This window comes from Pteropus vampyrus, unplaced genomic scaffold (genome assembly GCF_000151845.1).
Source record: "Pteropus vampyrus isolate Shadow unplaced genomic scaffold, Pvam_2.0 Scaffold36, whole genome shotgun sequence".
NCBI classification, from domain to species: domain Eukaryota; kingdom Metazoa; phylum Chordata; class Mammalia; order Chiroptera; family Pteropodidae; genus Pteropus; species Pteropus vampyrus.
The window spans coordinates 2,943,200-2,947,940 of NW_011888817.1; positions in this window are offsets into that span (position 1 = coordinate 2,943,200).

The window sequence follows — 4,741 nt, forward strand, 5'->3', positions numbered from 1 at the left end:
GATCAAGTCCAAGGTCGAAATATCAAGAAGCCTTTCTTCTGTACCTTTAACTTCCCCTGGAAGAGAGAACTAGAGCATAGCTGTCATAAGGCAGGTCTAACAGACTTTGTCTAAGGGAGTTTACCACCATGATTGAAGTACTCTTTAAACAATTTCACCCATAATATGAATACAGATACACATATACAGCAATATGGACATATACCACAAAAACATTATAGTACCTTTGCTTTCAGAAAACACAACAGCACGAATCCTCCTGTCCAATTTTTAGGCCAGGACTGGCCACCTAAGTTGTTTTTCTGTTTGGTCCGTGTACCTGCAATAAGTGGGATTTTGACTACTCTGAAGAAATTGCTCTGTAATAGTCAAAAGCAGAGAATCTTCTGATGTTCCCTTTGAGTCACTGGATTCAGCCTTAAAACCTGACTATACACTCTCATCCCAAATGGCTAGTTTTGACACTTCTGCATTTTCTACTTAGAGATTTAGGTTAGCCATAGTATCTAGATAGTAAGGTTCAGTACAATTTTGTTGTCAAACTACCACTTAAGTAATTCTAAATGTTCCTTGAAATGGCCAATGGTTAGTCTAGAAATCATTTTGCATATGGCAATTCTGATAGCTCAAGCATATATCCTGTTATTTCATGAATAATGTCACATTCTAATCCCCATCTCTTAGGAAAATGAAATAATCTTCTCAAGTAATTGTTACAAAGTAATGAGTTAAAGCAAGATAGACAAAGACAGTATAACTTTCCTAAGGCTGACAGTAAGGTTTTATTAAATAGAGTCACAGTCAAATTGGGAAAAGAATAAAAGGTCTGTAAAGATGCCAGGGAAGTATATAAGTTTTCCAATCAGCTGAAGTACTAAGTACAAGTTCTTATGGCTTGTCTGGTATTTTCTTCTACACTGGTTCCAAGTCATTCTCCTTGTAAGATTAAGAACTGCCACCCATAGACAGTAGATTAGTGACTAGAGAATTAAGGGAAAGATTGCAGAAAAAGAATTGGTGTGACTTGATTAACAGAAAACCCAACAAAACTATTAAGACTGCAACCTGCAGGATCAAGAGGTGCTCTCAAGCACATAAATTTCTTTCATAGGTCTAAGGTTTTGTTTGCTTTGCCAGATGTTCCCCCTTGTATCCAGTGCCAGTAATGCCAGAAAAACATGTACTCATTATAAATGTTTGTTAAATAAATGCATGCTAGTAAATTGTTTTTCAACATTATCAAGTTTGTGATCTGGAGGTACACACGAGATTAGAGAAAGACTGGAGTTAGAGACATGATTTGGGAGGATATAAAATCCAGCAAGCCCTAACAGTGGTAGAAATTCCTAAAGAAGAATAAAAGATATGGGAAGGGGGCATTACAGGGGACAAGGAAATTGTGGTTCAGAGCCAGGAAAGCTAGAAAAGTTTTAAAGGTTTATGTAATTGTATCAAAAATAACAAAAAGATCAAGATTAATAACCAGAAGAAAAAAAGCCTGATGATCATTGCTGCCATTAGCACACTGGCTTTGACTGAACAGCAATTAAAATGCACTGCAATTAAGAATCTCCTAGGCAGAAGACAGAAGGAAGCCCAGAGCAAGAGAGGACACCTTGGTTTGTCAGGTATCTATTTGGATTTCTGAAGTTGATCTTGGTGCTGAGTATCACCAGAGCCAGCCTGATTAATAACTTCCAGGCCATTAAGTAAGCCCCAGTTCTAATAATGTTCAACTGTTTATTCACCAGTCATGCACGCGTGCACGTTATGAGTATGCTGTTACTATCAGAGAACATTTTCCCAAAATTAACAGGCAATCAGGATGCCATTTAAGTTTACTCGTGCATGCTATAGGTTTCTTTCTTCAGGAATAATAATGAGTGAAAAAACTAAGTTCTGGTTCTGCTCTATCTTTATTTTACGACCCTAGCCTAAGTAAATCATGTGAGTAACACAGTGAAATGGGAACAGCAACTCCCCCCTTCAAAAACATATGCAAACAGATAACTAAGGATAATCAGAAAGATGTAAAAAATTAAATTAACGCTACACAGAACCATGGTTATGTATGCACCCAAGCATACTTCATGGCCTCTGGTAGCCACTTCAAAGACATAAAAGAAATCTAGGAAAGGTACATAATAGGGTAACTAAAAAGTGTTTATAAAAATAAAGTGGTTTTAACCTTCAAAGAGTAAGAACTCCAATCTGGAGAGTTAAGACAATAAAATTGAATTCTGTGCAAAATCCTAATGACTGCACATAAAACATCATGGCCTGGCTCTATTTTATTAAAAGTAATTTAAAACAAATCTTGAAACACTCTAGAAGATGTTTTAAAACTAGTAAAAGGAAATCTCATAAGATTTTTAGTAAATTTATGACAAAGTCACAAGTACAAAAATAGACTGAAAAACTGAAAATAGGTTTAAGGAGGGCATTGTTGAATTAATGAGACTGCACTAGTAGCACATTTATATGCAAAACAAGTTTTTGAGCTATTCAGAGGCCATCACTGATCTTACTATCATAACACAAAATAATTTTTATGCTCTTATTTCTCAAAAACTAGTCTTTGAACCCACCTATAGTTCTGAGCCGAGGAAACCACTAGTCTAACCAACTCATTAGTAGTATCCCAGTTATTCAGTATTTTGAAGAAGCCTAATGACATTTGCCTGATTAAGATTGCACTGAACAAATAAGATCTAGAAGGCAGTACAGAGTGGTGGTTAAATGCGAGCTATGGTATCATACCCACCTGGGTTCAGTACCAGATTTGCCACTTCTCGTTAGGCCTTGGATGAAATTATCTGTCTTGGTTTCCACATTTATACTTATTTTCAGGGTTAGTAAATAAGTTTAAACAACTTATTAATGATATCTCATTGGAAATATTCAGTATTAGCTCTTCTGTCAAATTTGTTTTTGACTGAAATTATAACCAGTTCAATGTGTTAACTTCAGTTCTCTCTTGCTGACTAAAAGTTGGCAGTTATAGGCCTTAAAATTTAAGAAAGAAAATGTTCATGGATGAAAAATAATAGAGAAGTAAAAAGGTTGAAAGCCTCTAGGTTAAAACTTGTATTCTTATAAAACATGTAGTCATGAGTTTTGTCTGAAAAAGAGCTATTATCATCTATCTTTTCTTTCTAAATCACACTAGCAGTCACTCCTATCAAATATATTTATGTCCTATAATAATGGAAGATGAAGCAGTTTGACCACATAAGGAATCTTACATAATGGAATATGAAGCAGTTTGACCACATAAGGAATCTTAAGAATTATAGGTAATGAAGAAAAAAGTTATGTTTAGTAAATCTATTCCATTTTCAGAAAGCATCATCTGTATGTGTTTATCTTCAGGGAGGAAAGAAATGTTTCAAAGAACTGCTCATCAATCCAACCTTGACCAGGGATTTCTCATTTAAAGGCTTTAAAGTTTTCAGTAATGGAAAAATAGATAAAAAATATAAGAAACCTACCTTCACATTTGTTCTTTCAGATTCATAGTTACCCAATCTTTACATTTTTATAATTAGAATTTGAACTGTATAGGTGAAAATTATTAAAATGAAGTTACTTTGATCATATCCAGTAGACGCTAAATTTTAGTTAGCTAAAAAGTCATGATATACACTTTATAAACTTCTGCTCTCTAGAAGTAATCTAAATCATATACATCATTCATGTATATGATTACCTTTCAAACTTCTAATGATTCTGAAAGAATGTTTTTGATGATTACCACACTACTATTCATAAATCTATTATTACCTTCTGGAATCTTCTCTAAATTCTTTGAGGATAATGATTATGATTTAACTAATTCTGTATTCCTAACTCCTGAAACATAAATCACTCCATGGCTACAAAATTAATGGACGACATCAATTATCAATGTTAGGTACAGACTAGACTTAACCTTTTCAATAAATGGCTGACTTTTGGTGATTGTCTAGATTTGGCTGATGATGTGCAAGGTCAATTCACTTACTGATATCCCTTCCTAAGCATTAATAGGTTGATCAAGATGTTACTGTACTTTCTGAAAGGAAAAAGTTAATTACCTTTAAAATACTTCTCAAGGACAAAATCTAGGATAGGAATTTTTGGTAATTCCTATCATCATATTGAAAGCTCACACTGTGGAGAAATAAACTAGTAACTGTCATAAGAACTTATTGTTGCTGTGACCCATTTTCCAGATTAAAATATAAAGAAACACTACAACTGTTACACGAATATTATTTAAAAAGTAATGATAGTTACTTTTTAGAAAATATTAATCTTTTATTAATATTTCACATCGATTATCTCCCTCTGGCCAAACAAAACCAACCTTGTGAAAATTTTGTTAGAGAGAGCTAGTTTCCTTAGAGCTAGTACTACTGATCAGTTATAAACTCAAAAGAAATGACTTGAGAGCTTAGGCATGGTAAATAATAAGCCTTCAACTCCTTCCTAATACGGCATCTTATCACTATCAAGGTGACCTTAAATTCAGGACTGGTGAGTACTGAGAATCCCTGATTGTATTCTGAAATACCCTTTACTTAAGCAATGGACCTAATTATACAGAATTCTAAAAGGAAGATATTATTATAGTCCTTAAGAATAGACTTTAAACAAAAATACTGATGTCTGTTGACCTATATGTTGTTTTCTATATGGCTTGGATTTTCATGAACTAGAATACCAGAAAAGAAAAAGATACCATGAATAATTTAAAGGA